The sequence below is a fragment of the Cervus elaphus genome, chromosome 3 (genome assembly GCF_910594005.1).
Source record: "Cervus elaphus chromosome 3, mCerEla1.1, whole genome shotgun sequence".
NCBI lineage: Eukaryota > Metazoa > Chordata > Mammalia > Artiodactyla > Cervidae > Cervus > Cervus elaphus.
The window spans coordinates 22620938-22637837 of record NC_057817.1 but is presented as its reverse complement, the minus strand read 5'-3'; the positions used below and the strand labels follow the sequence as shown (position 1 = coordinate 22637837).

The window sequence follows — 16900 nt, the reverse complement described above, 5'->3', positions numbered from 1 at the left end:
ATCCAGTCGTGTTTAAGTCCCACAGCACCTGGACTGAACCAAAGAAATGGTGAGGAACCAGGGTCTTTTGATGTGTGAGAAGCAAAATAAAGGTGCAGTCATAAAATATCTCTATTTTATAGATGTAGTTATTGAATGTATCTATTTTTATTTTATGTATTTACTATTTTAAAAATTTGGTCTGGATCCCCACTTCTTTCATTGTCTCCATTAAGCTTACTGTTCTAATTCTAATATCTGGCTCTTTAGTTATAGCATTTTGTAATCAAATCATGCCTCTAGAATACACCAGTAAAAATCTATTTTAAAAAGCATGTTTAGCTTATACTTTATCTGCTTTAATCCTTTTTTGTTGTGCTCCAGTGTTATAAGAGTTCCATATTGAAAGTAAAGTTCTACTGAAGTTAGCATACTAATTTACTAGTTCCATTTAACAAGCATTTAAATAATAACAACAACAATAGTATTAACAGCACTCATAGAGTTCTTACCTTGCTTCATGATTTAGAGGCAAACAGATGAACAAGACATCTTGTTGGCTAAGCAGAGAGGAGGTAGAGCCCTTTTAAATAAAACTTGCAGTTGAGTCTGAACAGGGTGAGTAGACGAAGGTCATGGGCATGAAGTGGTGATCGGACAGAAGGGTTCCTGCTGCCAGGGCAAGTTCAGCAGGTGTGGGGTCAGCCAGCTCTCTCCACTGACAGGGCCAGGATGAGGCAGCACCCCGCGCTGGTTTATGTAAGGACCCCGATGCCCAGGAGAGGACACCAGGAGAGAGCCGGACGTGGCATTTCACTCCCCAGTGTCTTGGAGTAAGAAGAAGAAGATGGTAACGTTTATTTTTTGAACGTTTACTGTGTGTCTGATATTTTCCATACGTCATCTCTTTGTTTGCCAGACACATTTTAGGTATATTAGATTCCATCTACTCACACTTAACCCGGGCTGCAGTTGTATTTTGTTTGGTTCTCACAGAGGTTAATTGACTTGCTTGAGGTCATACAGCTAGTATTAATAAATAGCAGAACCAGGTTTAATACCCGGTCTGTCCATCTCCAAGGTACAAATAGTCTTGTGTACAAATAGCTAGACTGCCCTCCCTCCCTAAATATCATTCCTTAAGACACCTGCACAATTGGCTGTTCTTGGTCAAGTCTGTTCACAGGAGTGTCATTGGGCTGACATACCCTAAAACAGTGGAAAATATCAACTGCAAAATCTTAATTAGTAGATAATCAAAATTATTGATAGCAGAGCAGACATAAGAGAGCCATCCTCTTCCCCTTGCTTCCCATCTTCTGGTCTCAGAAGCTGTTAAGGAGCTTCTTAAAGGGTCAAGGAAATGGTCTGGAGAAATCTTGAACCTGAACCCCATGGTCCTCCTTTGTTCTGAATACACATTTCTTGCTATTGTGGAGAGTTATTTCTGTGCTGATAAATGATCCCCTATATTTCTTGTCTCTCCACTGAGGTGGTAAAATAATTTCCTGTTCAAAAATAGCTTCCCATTTCCTATGGAATGGAATGGAGATTTCTTCCAACCTGAACATCCTGTCTCCAGTGTGCTTTCCCAGTCTTTTTTCTTCATTTCTATCCCTTTAGGTCTGAGTCCTGAAAGAAGCGTTTTCCCCTGACATATGCCAGTAGCTCTTCTTTGCCCATGCTGTCCTCTTTGCCTGGAATGCCCTTCTTAAATCCAACCTTCTCACTTAAGATTTCATCAATATCCATAACTGGAAGTAATTCTATTCCTTCTCTCTGAAAATTTATTTTATCTTCTTGGGCTTATCAGATCAAGCTTGTAATAATACAGTTGTAGCAAGGTATTTAGTGGATTACCTTAACAGTTGGCACAGAAATAACCCTCAGAGAAGTAAACACATTGATATACTGATAAGGTACACGTGGGAAAAAATGGTTCTGGCTTCAGCAGGAACCAAGAGAAGAAAGGTGATGTTTACACTCTTTTGAAGGAGCCAATGAGATGAACATCTGTGAGCTTTTGAGGAGAAAAATGAAAGGAGAGAGAGGACAGAAAATGCAAGGTTTTTTGAGCAGTTAGAAAGAACCCCAGCAGACTTGTGCTCTGGCTAGGTTTGTTTACTTGGGGGTGAAGTGGCTTAGTTGAAGTTCCTAGATGCTTGGTTGGCTAAAAGGTATCTCAAGAGCAGAGAAACCTAATGTCTAACTTACAGTTTAGTTTGAAGTGAAATATACCAGAAGATGTTAACCTCTCTTTGGTAAATTCTGCCATAACCAGAAATCTTTTTGGTGTGAGGTCCTGCATGTTTGAGAGTGTGTACATGTTTTTGCGAAAATACCAGAAGGGGCTGAGTTTACAGCAGTACCAAACAGGGCCAGCATAGATGGCAAAGGAAGAGCCTAGAGCCAGACATAGCCATACCAAGGACCCACCGGAAGTGGCAGAAGTCTTGGGACCTGGCGTTAAACCATGGAAGGTGGCTCAGATCAGCCTCATTCAGGTCCCAGGAGAGAGTTATTTTTGAACATATTTGCTAAATGGTGTGCTCCTGGAAGGCAAAGTCCACATATGTTTTGTTCATCATGAGAATCCTAAGATGTAACATTAGGGATAATAATAAAAATAATGGAGACAGTGATACCCTTGCATCTTTGTAGACACATTGTAGTTAGATTCCATCTACTCATCACTTGCGAATGATAAAAGTGGCATGAGCTAGATTTAATCTCCAGGTTTTCTATCTTCTAGTGATGTGTCTTTAGACATTTTTTCCTACGAATCCCTGGTTTCACATCTACAAAATGGAAAAATAGCAGCTCTAGCTCATAGTTTGTTGTGAAAGTCAAATTTAGTTGTTCACTGAGCAGCGCCATTGTCACCTTCTACGTGCAGAGTTCTCCCTCCTCAGTCTTTCCTGTCTCTTTCACTGCAGTTTCCCTGCTGTTTTTCCGCTAATAATGAGGTCATGCTGTTGTCCCTCTTGACGTCACCCTGGATGACTTGGTTGTCTCAGCTTGGTCCCGACTGCTCTCTATTCCGGTGGTTGTCCCATGTTAGCAGGCATAAGGGCTTTCATTGGAAAAGTATTGAAATATTTCTTCTTAAGCTTCCAGACCTGGTCATCACACTCTTAATTTTATCCTGTGCTCCTGAAGTTATGATCTTTGTGTTTTACCCACAATTAATGCCTGATACAAAATCTGGCTGAGCTGGGAGGAGAGAGAAGTTCAGTGACGCTGTGGTATCAAACTCCCAGCTCCACCCACTGTCCTGTGTCCGCAGGACCGCTCTCCTTTTCTCAAGGACGTATGCTTTCCTTGCCTGATGTAGTGCTAGAGTTTACAGGTTGGGGTCTTTGTTCTTTTCTTGTTTGGGAGTCAGCCCCAGAGGCTAACCTTCAACTATAACCTGCCATTGTTCTTGCAGTCAGGATGATCCTTGACATGCCTGATTCCAGAGGAGTCACTGAGAAAAGGTTTCTTTTAGGAAGCTTGTTACACTGGGGTATTTGTTTTCCTTTCAATTAAAGATAATCTCTGTCGTCAGAAAGCAAAGATAATTTCCAGGTGGGTCTCTTTTCCTTAGCAAACATTTGTCGAACACTTATTTTGTCCTGAACACATTGCTGAGCATTGTACAAGGATTATCTCAATCAATTCTCTGTAAACCCTATGAATTAAGTACTCTTGGGGGGTCCACGTTTTGCTGAGGGTAACCAAAGCCTAGAGAAGTTAAGCTACTTGCCCGAAGTTTCACACAGCAGAGTTGATTTGAACCCAGATTCTCTGACGCTAGGGCTCTTTAACCATTTTGCTCTTTTGCATGTGGTCCTGGGCTCTGGGCCTTTATCCACAACTCTCCAATAGGGCTGGATGTGGAGTGACAGGATTCAGCCACATCAGTGTGATGATAATCTTATGCTTGACTTGTCCAGGAATTCTATTCTGTTGAAGAAGTGTTGCAGAAGATCACGACAGAACCAGGAGTCTCTGGAGAGTTTGGCACAATCCAACTAGGGCACTTGTAAGGCACAACTTCATGGGCTTCTTGACCCCCAGGTCTTGTGCCTTGAATGCAGGGGCTGGATTTGAGGTTTTGGTAAGCCGTTTGAACCTGCAGTGAAGTGGACAAGGCCAGCCTAAGAGTGATGGGCTTCAGTCCTGTGGCATTACAAAGCCGTCTTGGAGGTGGCTAGGCTTTGCTGTTTTGTCGTTCTTGGTATGCATCTGAGGAACTGCAGAGCTCACAAACCCTTGGAGATCACCTGGTCCCAGCCCCCTCATTTAGCAGCTGTGCGTAAGCAAGGGCAGCGTGTATCTGCACTGTATTGCCTCCTTGTTAATGGTAACCTGGCTATCTGTTTTTCCATCTCATTTGCATAGATGACTCTAATGAGACGGAAATTGCACCACATGGAAGCATTGTGAGGAAAGGGTCAATCTGGCCATGGTTTTATACACAGAGCTTGTTTCTGGAATGTGCAAATGTGATCCCCAAAGCATGAAAGTCAGTGCTTCATTTGCCTTATGAGTCTGGTATTATACCTGCCTTCTCATCTGGGGAAGTTAATGTGCTGCTCTTGGCATTACAGTCTGTCCAGCTTTGGAAAATCATTTGCATTTAGGAGGTCTTAAGCATCACCATAATAATCAGCCATGCCCTGAGAGTCAAATCCTTACGACTGTTCAAATAGTAATTGGGAAAAATACAGTTCCTTTGGGGGAAGGGATTGAGAGGGGGAGAGAGAGGGAGAGTGTGTGTGTGTGTGTGTGTGTGTGTGTGTGTGTAAGAAAAGGAATATACTATATTCATAGTGGTGGTCATCCTTCTGAAAGATGGGTTAATTGCCTTTTTACAGTGGGGTTAATTTACAGAGGATCCTTATTATCTCTTTTCCAGTGCCAAATGTAGTCATAAACTTTTCAGAATATGAGAGTGGAGTTTGAATAAATGGGAGAGAGAGGGAGTATTCATCTGCAAAGAGTATTTCTTTATGTGGAAAAAAATAAAATTCATAGGCGATTATAATGCAAAAGTGACAGATGCTGGAAATGACTCTTAATGATTAACTGTTTAATGATGAAATAACTCAGTGATTTTTACTTTCATAGTCTGTCAAGAGATAAATTGTTACATGTGCTGCAAATTGGCTCCAGTGCTATTTGGTAAAGCAATGCCAGTTTTTATTCCTTTTCTGCTAGAGTACTTACCATTTAGCCCCATAACTCTGTAGTCTGTGAATAGAGACACATCTTTATTAAGTATTCAATATGTTTTAATGCATTCCTGTTTGTTTATTCATATCATTTTGAGCTGACAGTTTGTGTCAATATATAAGGAAAATATATTGCATATAGGTTTCTGTATGGATTTACAGGTTTAAAGAAGAGCACAAACACACACAAAAGGTAATAATTTAATAGAGGGCTTCAGATATGCAGATGTTGGAATAAGACATTAATTTGCTCCTCTTGAAGAAGCAGGTCCTGGACATTAAGGGCAGTGAATGGAGAGCTCTTTATACTTAAAATCTCAAGTGCTCAGCTCAGAAAGCCTTGCTCACCATCATATCACAGACCTACAAAATTCCACTGTTCCTCCACAGGTAATTACAAGGACAAGAGCCCTAAAAGGAAAGTCTGCTGGGATAATTTGAGGTCAGCATTTGGTGCTCATCCATGGACTTGTCTCCTAGTGTGCCTGTTATTTGTTGTGGCAGAACATTATCCCCTAAGTTAGTGACTTAAAACAACAAATGTTTATCACCTCATGGTTTCTGCAGGTCAGAAGTGTAGGTTTAGCTGGGAGCCTCTGACTCAGACCTATCACGAGTCTGCGGTCAAGGTTTGGTAAGGCTGTATCATCTCAGAGTTCCATTGGAAGAGCCTCTGCGTTCATGCTCACTCATATGGCTGTTGGTGGCCTCAATTCCTTACTCGCTGTTGACTGGAGACATCACTACCTGCTAAACAGACCTTTCCACAGGGCAGCTCACAACACGGCCGCTGGCTTCACTTAGAGCCATTGAGCCAGTAGAAGGTGAGTATGCAAGACAGAAGACACGGTCTTTTTATAACCTAGTCTTGGTAGCTCAGCTGGTGAAGAATCTGCTTGCAGTGCAGGAGACCCCGGTTTGATTCCTGAGTCAGGAATATGCACTGGAGAAGGGATAGGCTACCCACTCCAGTGTTGTTGGGCTTCCCCGGTGGCTCAGCTGGTAAAGAATCCGCCTGCAATGGGGGAGACCTGGGTTCAACCCTTGGGTTGGGAAGATCCCCTGGAGAAGGGAAAGGCTACCCACTCCAGTATTCTGGCTGGAGAATTCCATGGTCCGTGGGGTCACAAATAGTCAGACATGACTGAGTGGCTTTCAGCTTCTTGGGCGTGGCATCTCATCAGTTTTGCTGTGTTCTATTCTTAAAAGTGAAAATTACTGGATCCAGCCCACAATTAAAGAGGAGGAAATTACCCTGGGCAAGAATACCAGGAGGTGAGGATCCTTAGGTTGACCTCAGAGGCTGCCTCCTATACCTGTCGATGCCCCTCTTGCTTAATATGGTGGAATTGGAATCGGTCCCCCAAAAGCATGCAAGAGGAGAGCCCAAGGAGGGAACAGGGGCTGAGAACCGTCCCTGACTCCTGCTCTGTGGGCTCCTCATTGTATTTGCCTCTGGACATTCCAGATGTAGCAAACACGGGATTTATATCAAGCTCCTGCAAGTGGTGTCTCCAGCCCTTGGTTCTTTTTCCAGCTCTGAAGCTCACGTCAGCGGTGGCCGGGTGCAGCTGGCGCAGCAAGCTGTCAAGCAGTGGTGTGTTCCGCTCCCGCTGGTAGCAGCTGGAGCACTGTCTAGACAGCTTAGAAACGTCTCCTAGCACAGGGCCAAGGCACTGAACGGCTTTCCTGGTCCCTGGAAATCAGAAGCACTGACATGTAGAGAACTTTATCCTAGAGCCTATAATTGCAGACAAAAAAGTGCTTCTTTTAAAACTTAATTCTTACGGCGATCAGACCTTTGGGTTTACATACTGGCACCATTTTAAGGCAGCGCAGCAAAGTGGTTGAGATGTTTTCAGGGTCCAAGTTGAGTTGGAATGCTGGCTTATTCACTGGGTAAATGTGAACAGGTCAGTAAACCTCACAAGGTCTCTCTTTCCTCACTTGGGAGGTAGGAGTGACATCAGTGCTGCCCTCCCAGGGCTGGTGGGAGTTTGGGCGTGGTCTGTGTGAGGGCTCCGCCCTTACATCTGTGGTTGTAATAATCATGATGACGTCTGTGGGAGATGTATTCATCACCCCCCCACGTTTTGGTAGAAGGGCTGGGATTTTCACGCCAGTTCCCAGAAACAGACCCGGAAGAAACCTTCCGGTTTCTCTCTGTCCCTCACTCCCTTCCTCCTAGAGTAGGAGGCCTGGCGTCCTGACTGCCTCTGGGGAGGAGGAAGGGGCACACTGCGCTCCCTTTTGTCGGCCTCTCTGCAGAGAGAGGATTTGTTCATTAGCTCTCCATGATACTTAGAGCTTACCCAGGCAGGTTCTGCCTTGTACAAGGAAGCCATACAGTTTTTTGTTTTTTTTTTTTTTTGGAGTGGGGAGTAAATTTTTTATGGAGGGGGATATTCAGGAATTCTGTCATGGTCACACAGGCTTCCCCGATGGCTTAGTCAGTAAAGAAGCTGCCTGCAGTGGGGTTGCACATGTCAGACATGACTTAGTGACTAACCAACCAATGTGGTGACATTCTCCCATCCAGCTGTTATCAGTCATAAAAACTGTGAGTGTGACCTTAACTATCCCTATTTTAAAATTAATTTCAAACAGATGGGAGGGGTGTCACTTCTCCACTGCCCAAGCCCCCAACAATGGCCATTAATAGTGTTTAGTAAGCTGTGCAAATTCACATATATGTGAAGGTGGAAACATTCCTTTATTTGGAACAAGCTCCATCTTCCTTTGAAGGGCTTCCCTGGTGGCTCAGGCAGTGAAGAATCTTCCTGCAATGCAGGAGACCCAGGTTCCATCTTCCTTTGTTTCTCAGGAGCCCTCTTGCGGGCCAGATTCAGGGATTAAATTATCCACAGTGCTTTTCTGGGGTTCTTCTGTTTGGATTGTATAGAGTTCGTCTGACTCCTGAAGGCAGATGGTATTACTACAGGCCCGGAGGCCCTCTCGCACAGTCCCCCTCCTCCCAGGGTGGGCCTGTGGGGAGTGAGCTTGCCTGACGCTGCAGCTGGGAAGCTGGGCAGGTGGCCAAAAGGGGCTTTAGTACTTGATCATTAAATCTTCTAGCTCCTGTCTCTCCAGTAAGAGTCCTTTGAATACAGAATTATCTCATCTGTGAGCAAGCTGTCATTTCATCCCTACTTTGAGGGGAAAAAAAAAAACACTTTCTAAAATCAGGCATTCAAGTTGATCACAATTATAGCATTGTAGGGCTTCCCAGGGGGCACTACCAGTAAAGAACATGCCTGCCAATGCAGCAGATTTAAGAGATGCAGGTTCGATCCCTGGGTCGGGAAGATCTGGAGGAGGGCGTGGCAACTCACTCAAGTATTCTTGCGTGGAGAATCCCATGGACAGAAGGGCCTGGTGGGCTACAGTTCGTAGGGTCGCAGGGTCAGACATGACTGAAGCCACTTAGCATGCACAGTACACATCATCTGTGAGCATGCTGTCACTTCATTCCTTCTGCTCTGAGGAAAAAAAGATACTTTCTAAAATTAGCCCTTTACGTTTGTCATCATTTTAATTACAGCATCACCAAAAGGCCACCCCTGAAGGGGCAGAGAATGACACAGAGCTTTTGCTGATGGATTTTAAATGCACCCCTCATTTTTAAAGAAAAGTACCCCCCGCCCCTTTTTAAGAAAAGTAAACAGGAACGGAAAATAACACTAGTGAAATTAATTGCTAGGAATTTAAGATTTATATTGGATGGCTTCACTCCGTCTTTGCTAAAATGACATGAAAATTTATTTTTACCTGCTAATGATCCACTAAATTCAGAGGAAACTTACAGGGAAAAAGATAAAATATGTGAAGTATTTAATGTCAGGCACCCATGGCAAATTCTCAGTAAATAGTGAATAGTAGTAATACTGCAATAGGACAGTCATTTCCATTGCTCCGAGGGAGGCAGCCTGTGAAGTTCTGTAGGAAAAGTCAGCAGGTCAGCCCATCCGGCAGGAGACTCTGTTCCTTCAGGGATATGTTTCACATATGTTAACATCTGAGTAGCACAGATCTTCTCTGGAAGAGGGGACAGCAACCAGCTCCAGCATTCTTGCCTGGGAAACCCCACAGACAAGAGGAGCCTAGAGGGCTCTAGTCTGTGGGGTCACAAAGAGTCAGACACAAGGGAGAAACTCAACAATGGCAGTGCAGGTCTTTTCTATGTTTCCCAAACTGGTGTTCCAGGGAATAATCTTTTAGAAGAGGGTACATGGCTCAAAGGGGAAAAAAAAAAAAAAGATCACGAGTTCCATGGTCAAACATGTTGGTGAAAATCTGCATCCTGACTTTTCCCTCTCGCTCAAGATTCATAACACATGTTCCATTTCTGCAGCCTTTGAGGTGTCCCACAAGAAAGGGAGCATAGTCCCTTTATTTAATCCCATTTCCCAAATTAGCAAAGACCCTCCACATTGTCGCCAGAGGGATCATCTCGAAAGACAAGTGTGTTACCCCTTCCCTGCTCAGAGCCCTGCAGGGTCTTGCCACAGCTCTCAGGAGGAAGTTGAAACTCTGCACCATGGCCCACAAGACTCAGCCTGTGTGGTCTGCACCCCCCAACCCACCCCCACTCCCAGTGCGTTAGCTTCACCTCCCTCCACACCGCCCTTTGCTCTGGGGGCACTGGCCACCTTTGAGATCCTTGAGCATGAACGTGGTCCTTCCTGCTGTTACAGAAGGGGGACCCCTTTCAGGACCTGAGAGTGGGTTCTTGTTTAGCACTTGGAAACAGATTGTCTGAGGAGACACACGTGCTGACAAAGCAAGAGATTTTATTGGTAAGGGACACGCGGGTGGAGAGCAGGAGGGTCAGGGAACCCAGGAGAACAGCTCTGCCAAGTGGCTCGTAGTTTCAGGTTTTATGGCGATGGCGTTAGTTTCCGGGTTGTCTTTGGCCAGTCATTCTGACGCAGACTCCTTCCTGGGGGCGCACTCATTGCTCAGCCAAGATGGGTGCCAGCGAGAAGGATTCTGGGAGGTGGTTAGACACGTGGCATCTCCCTTTGACCTTTTCCAAACTCTTCCGGTTAGTGGTGGCTTATTAGTTCCGTGTTCCTTCCTAAGACCTCTTGTCGTAAAATAACTCACGCAAAATGGGTACTATGGTGCCTGGCCAGGGTGGTGGATTCAGTCAGTGCGCTTCCCTTAAACTGCCATGGGACCTTCAGACAGCTCTGTCCTCGTGAGGAGGAGTTCCCTGTCCCCTCTTCACACTCCCCATCCCCCTCACCTTCCTTCCGCTCTGTGGTCACTGTCTCAGATCTCTGGTCTTCGCCTGCTGGCTTCCTCACACTCACGGTGTGCGCTCACTGCGGGTTATTTACCTGCTGCCCCCAGTACTGTAAAATGGATGAGGGGACCCCTCCTCTGAAGTCCTGTCTGCAGCTTGGAAGTGCTCTGACTCGCCTGGAGGGACTTCACATCAGGTGGGGTGGACCAGTGAACTCCTCTTTCTATTGGTTTTGTTTACTTTTATTAAAACTCTTTATTATTTCATCCTGGGAAACACTGGAGTCCAAAGTCAAATAGGATGAGGGTTCTATGGGAGTGTTATAAAAAAGCAAGGCTTTGGGGACTTCAGGACCCAGTTGTTAAGAATCTGTGTTTCTACTGTGATGGGCAGGTGTTTGATCCCTGGTTGGGGAACTAAGATTCTACATGGGGCCTGGGGGAGTTGGGGTGAGGTGAGGTGGGGCGGAGAGTGGGGAGCAGGACTTTGGATGTATTTGGGCAAGAGCACTATATTAGAAGGTAATCCTGATGACCCACGTACGTAGATGTTCTGTGGGCTGGGCACTGTTCTAAGCACTTTTTAGTATTTACACAGATAATCCTCACTGAAACTCTATGGGGCTTTTACAAATGAGGAAACTCAGGAAGAGGTAAGATGTCAAATGGCACTCTTCTTGTCAGTGAAAGAGCTGTGATCTTAACCCAGGCTGTTTGAATCTAGAACCTGCCAGGTTGATAGTAAGAATGGCTTCTCAGGGGAGGTGGCCTTTAAAGTGAATCTTAAAAATGAGATAAGATATGGATTTCAGGAGACTGGTGGTAGTTGGGAGTTTAAGATATTACAGGTGAAGACAGAGACAAACATTGGGGTCGGGGAGAGGAGAGTTTGGCTGGAGTGGAGGGTAAGGAAGGAGAGAGAGAGTGAGCGAGCAAGTATGTAGGGAATGGCTGGGGCCAGAGCCTTGAATGCTGTGTTCTTGAATGCTGCGTTAAACTCTGAATCTTTTGTATAAGCTGCATGGAATTTGAGAAGCTTCGAGAAGGTTTTCACTCAGGGTCGCACAGTATCAGAGCTCAGCTTTAGAGGGTTCGTCTGTCAGAAGGCCTGGGATCAGTGTGAGCATGTATTCAGGATAGACCCGGATTACACCTGTTGTCCCGAGGTAGTGCCCCCTTTGACTCTTCAGTGTCCTGGTTTGAATGATAAATGGTCAACCCAATAGGGCAGGGTTGGAGGTAGGAAAAGACTACTGGCTGGGAAGTAACCAAGAGCAAGGTAGGAGTTTTGAGATTAAGGGGTGGCTTGCACAAAGAGAGAGAAAGGGATGGGTTCATGAGCTGCAGCAGGGACAGGGTGATGGCGTTGCACAAATGTGTGGATATTTAGGGCAGGAGAGACTGAAGGAGCACAGGTGATTTGGGGTCTTTGTGAGGCTGAGCAGGTGGACAGTAGTCATCATAGTGTAAGTCAGCAGCATAGGGGAGCGAGCAGACTTGGATGGGCAGGTGGAGAATGGCTCTGGGCTCTGCATGTGAGTTGCTCTCAGGAGAGTTGGGTGGAGCTATTCACCAGAGACCGAGCCAGTGAACCTGGGCTGGGGGACAAAGTCCTAGGACCGAAGACTCAGGTTGGGGGATCCTCTTCACAGAAAGTTAAATCCAGGAGAGTGGTTGAGATGAAGGCCACCCTTGTTGGTTTATTTATGTGTGTGTTTATTTATTTACTCCTACTTCTTAGAAAATTGGTTTAGAGTGGCTTAAGAAGGGTGAAAAAATCCAAACCATTTAAAGAGAAAAGAGATAAATAATAAAGGGAATAGGGGAGAAGGGGATTTGCTGAAGTTGCTGATAATATGGTAGAAAAAATTAGGATCAAGAATAGAACATGGAGAAGCTCTTAAGCGGGGGTCTATGTTGGGGGCAGGGTAGGAAAGGAGCTAAACTTCTTGGAAGGTCCGTTGACCACCTCTGTCATTGCTGTTTTTTTCTCTTTAGCTTTAAAACTGCCCTCAGTTCCTCTCTTGTATTCCCCAAACACTCTGGATGGAATCTAGGCTCCCAGATCAGCTGTCTCCTTAGAACTTCGAACTTCCTCTCCAGTCTATGCTTCTGACCTCACTGAACAAGGAGGAACAGTTGAGAGTGGGGATGAAGATGATTCCCTGTGGAAAATAGGGTCAGGGCACTTCAGGGAGCAGCAGCCCTTGAAATGCATTGATTCTCATCTTTTAATTCTTATTTCGTGTCTGGCTTGCAACCCTACTTTCTCTTTTAGTGGCTGGCAATCATATCTAATACTTCATCAAGAAGCCATGACCCCTGAAATTAATATAATGCTCTCTGTCAATTATGTCTCAATAAAAAAGAAATAGAAGCCAAGTGACTAAATTGTAAGATAATTTTTGTAGAGGGTTGCCAATGGGTGACCTTGCTAATTGAAAACTTTTCTTCCTCTTCTCTCTTGCCTCCTCCTTCTCCCCCTCCTCTTCTCTGGCCTCTCTCTTCCCTCCTCCCCCCCCCCCCCCCCGCCCCGCCCCAGTTCTGTGGAGGAAATGTGCATTGATGAAATAAACCTTACATGTTCTGCGCACCTTCCCTGCCTTCACAGTTTTCACAGGGTCTCTCCAAAGAAGAAATACATGGTCTACTGAGAGGTTGGAATCATCTTCATAATTGTGTGGTTGAGGATTCCCGGCTAAATGTCTTCAGACCCTGCAGTTTCCTGGCCAGTGCTTATAGCACAGTGCCCTTTGCAAGAGTCATTTCCGAGTTCTCCAGAAATCTCCCTGGGGTCTTTGTTTTTGTAAAAGAGGTGAGACCCAGCCAAGAACTGCCATCACAGATGGGAGTGGAGTGCCAACCCAAGCACTGAGACCAGAGTTCGTGATTTCTATCCAAGGACTCAGGGTGGTAGTGGTTGCATTTAAAAGAGCCCTCAGTGGAACATGGCACTCAAACCAAAGGTCAGAGCTAATTTCTATACAGAAGAATCACTCTTCCAGGAATTATTTGTCTTCTTGACTTAAAATAAAATCCCTCTGTGTTAAGAACATCTTTTTCCTGGCCTCTATTTTCTTTTTCTAAATTATTATTTTATTAGCTAAACTTCAGTGTTTCTCACCTATGTTGAGATCATGTTGACCAATCTAGAAATCAGAGCCTTCTGAAGCTCCAACTGGCTATAAAAGAAAACTCCAGTCAAAGGATTGCTTTCCACTTAACAAGGGAATCCATGCATCAGTATCCTCGGGTTTGGTGGTCAATAGAAGAAAAAGAAAGGCCTCCACTTCCTTCTACTACCAGAATTCATGATGATGGGGTGAAAGCAAAGATGCTCATCTGAGTCAGGTTAAGTTGATTTCGGAGATTCAGCGGGAAGGAACTTATGATTTTCTTTGCAACCACATCTTTCCTGAACTCTCATCCATCAGCTGCTGTCAACAGCATAGTGGCTGGGAGTTAATTTCAGCCTTGCTGTTACTTTCTAAAGGCTATCAATTCTTCTGACACAATAATTACATGATGGTGTGGCACCCAAGGTCAAGGCTCATCAATATCCTAGAATATATCTAGAATATACACAAGGGGGGGTCATTAATAATAATGAAAATAATAATAGAAAAGTACTGACATGTCTACTCTCTTTTAGTCTGATTTCTTTTAGGCTCTTTTAATATATTTCATAATTTAAGACCCATTAACTTATGTTAATCCCAACGTAAGTTGGAAGCCAACTTCTTGTATTTCTGAAAGTGAAAAGTGAAAGTCGCTCAGTCATGTCTGACTCTTTGTGACCCCATGGACTATACAGTCCATAGAATTCTCCAGGCCAGAATACTGGAGTGGGTATGCTTTCTCTTCTCTAGGGGATCTTCCCAATCCAGGTATTGAACCCAGGTTTCCTGCATTGCAGGCATATTCTTTACCATCTGAGATAACTGAAATCCTAAGCAAATGGCATCATTCAAGACCCGCAAGGACAGGTGCTCTGTTGGCACCTGCTGCAGTCTCTTAGCACGTCTGCTGCTGCTGCTGCTAAGTCGCTTCAGTCGTGTCTGACTCTGTGCGACTCCAGAGACGGCAGCCCACCAGGCTCCCCCCGTCCCTGGGATTCTCCAGGCAAGAACACTGGAGTGTGTTGCCATTTCCTTCTCCAGTGCATGAAAGTGAAGTTGCTCAAGTCATGTCCGACGCCTAGCAACCCCATGGACTGCAGCCCACCAGGCTCCCCCATCCATGGGATTTTCCAGGCAAGAGTACTGGAGTGGGTTGCCATTGCCCTCTCCCCTTAGCACCTCTGCAAGTGCCTAATCAACAGAAACTAAAGAGGTTTTGCAAATGTCTATATTGTTCCAATGATTTTGTCTCCTAGCTAGTATTGAGACAAAACTTGTTTGGTGTAACAAATCTTTATTGAATCCACTTCCCATGTGCCCTTTTCATGTACTATAATGAAAACCAAATGAAGAAGCCTATTTTTGCAACTGTAAAGGTGACAGCTTAAAAAATACTATTAAAATCCCATTAGTTCTGTAGGATATGATGTATGCAAATTTAGATGGAAGGTGAAGGAATTGAATGTCATGTTATTTAGACATTACGTTTCGATTAATAAAAGTATAGGGATTCCTGGTATTCTATGAGTTGTCAGATGTATTTATCTCCTAGATCAGTCTCAATAAAATTTCATGAGTTCTTTTGTTGATTTTTCACTGCTAACAGAGTTGGATAATCAAAACTTACACAATATGCTAATTTCCAAGATATATTTTCATAAGATATGTTTTGTTCATTCTCAATACATTCTCATGTGCAATACAACATATACAGAATAAAAAATTGGTCAACATAACAAGGAACTATTAAGATTTCCCAGTTGGAAGAGAAAACTGACATTATGGCCCAAACTAGAAATCTCTGCAGACTCAGGGTCAATATGGATGTATTAGGTGATTAGAGAAGTAATTTTACCTCTTGCCTTAAGTACTGTAACAGTTTGGCAAGATGAGTACTATTTCCCTATGTTCCCCATTTTACAGATGGGAAAACTGAGGTCTAGAGAGAATGTCACTGTAGTAAGGGTGCACAGTTAGCAAGTGGCCAGTATGAATTTAAACCAAGTGTGAATCCAAATGCCTTGTTCTTTTCACTGCATGCCTTTCCTTCTTGGTAGAGGGGGTACTGAAAATACAGATTCTTTTAACTTTTCTCTTAATTCAGTAGGTTACAGTCATAGGCCTGTGTTTTGTATGATAGAGATCTTGAGCCAGTATTACTTAAAAGGAACTCATTTGTGAAAGAAAAAAAGTGAAATCCTAAAATGATCTCCTGGTGATATATATCTTGTAAGTTGAATAAGCCCACCCCATTGAGAGTATAACCTGTCTAATTCTGGAGCTTATGAAGGATTCAGGTGGTAGATGTTAAGTTGCTTCAATGTCATGCCCTCAGCCTGTCTCCAAGCTTGGTCATATTATGCATAGCACTAGAACAGCAGCGACTGAAGGATCCATTCTGCTTCTGTGCTGTTCTTCCTATTTTATAAAATGTGTTTCCATTGATTATCTCATTTCATCCTTGTACATGCATATAAAGCTAAAGAGCGAGTAAAGACGGACTTTAAGGATCCTCCATTTAGAGATGCAGAGGGGTTTCGAAGACTTGCTCTGTGTCCCGTAGACAGTGGGTGGCAGAGACAGGCCGTCCCCTTTGTCCCAGGAGGGCAAGTCCAGTGCTTTCCTGGGACCACCCTGCCTCTCACTCTTGCCCTGTAGCTCCCAGCGCAGCTCTGTCCTTGGGTTTTGCCTGGTGGGTAGGGTCACGTTTCAAAGCTGGCAGGAAAAACGTTTGCTTCTCCCCTCCTCATCTTCTGTGAAGGATGCAGTGTTGGCTGCCTGGGGTGGGGAGCTCCCCAGGATGGGAATTGTGCTACTGTATTTTCAGCATTTAATATTTGGTGTTGGTGTGTGTATGTTAGCTGCTCAGTTGTGTCCAATTCTTTGAGGCCCCACGAACTGTAGCTCACCAGGCTCCTCTGTCCATGGAATTCTCCAGGCAAGAATATTGGAGTGGGTTGCCATTTCTTCTCCAGGGGATCTTCCCAACCCAGGGATCAAACCCAGGTCTCCTGCATTGCAGGCAGATTCTTTACCATCTGAGTCACCAGGGAAGTCCCTGGTGTTGGTAACTAAGTGAAATCTGTTAATGGTGTAAGTATAATACTCTGTACTTATTAACAGTGTCTTAACTGTTCTCTATTCAGAATAAGGACATAATGACTTTTTCTGAATAACCTTAAAGAAGTATTCTGCTTTCTCTCCAGCTGTCTTTACTTTACTCTATTCTGTAATATTAAGTTGACTTGGGGGGAATAGGAGATATTTTATGTCCTTTATCCAAAGGATTTTAAGGATGAAGGTGTTGTTCTTTTCAACTCTGGTTCCCAGCATTTG

General features: G+C 44.4%; 1 long non-coding RNA gene across 2 annotated transcripts in view; it reads left to right on the top strand.

Annotated features, from left to right (window-relative positions):
• LOC122680146 overlaps window positions 1-16900 on the top strand; it is a 168376-nt gene that overhangs the window by 14835 nt on the left and 136641 nt on the right. The gene's annotated exons all lie outside the window — the stretch shown is intronic.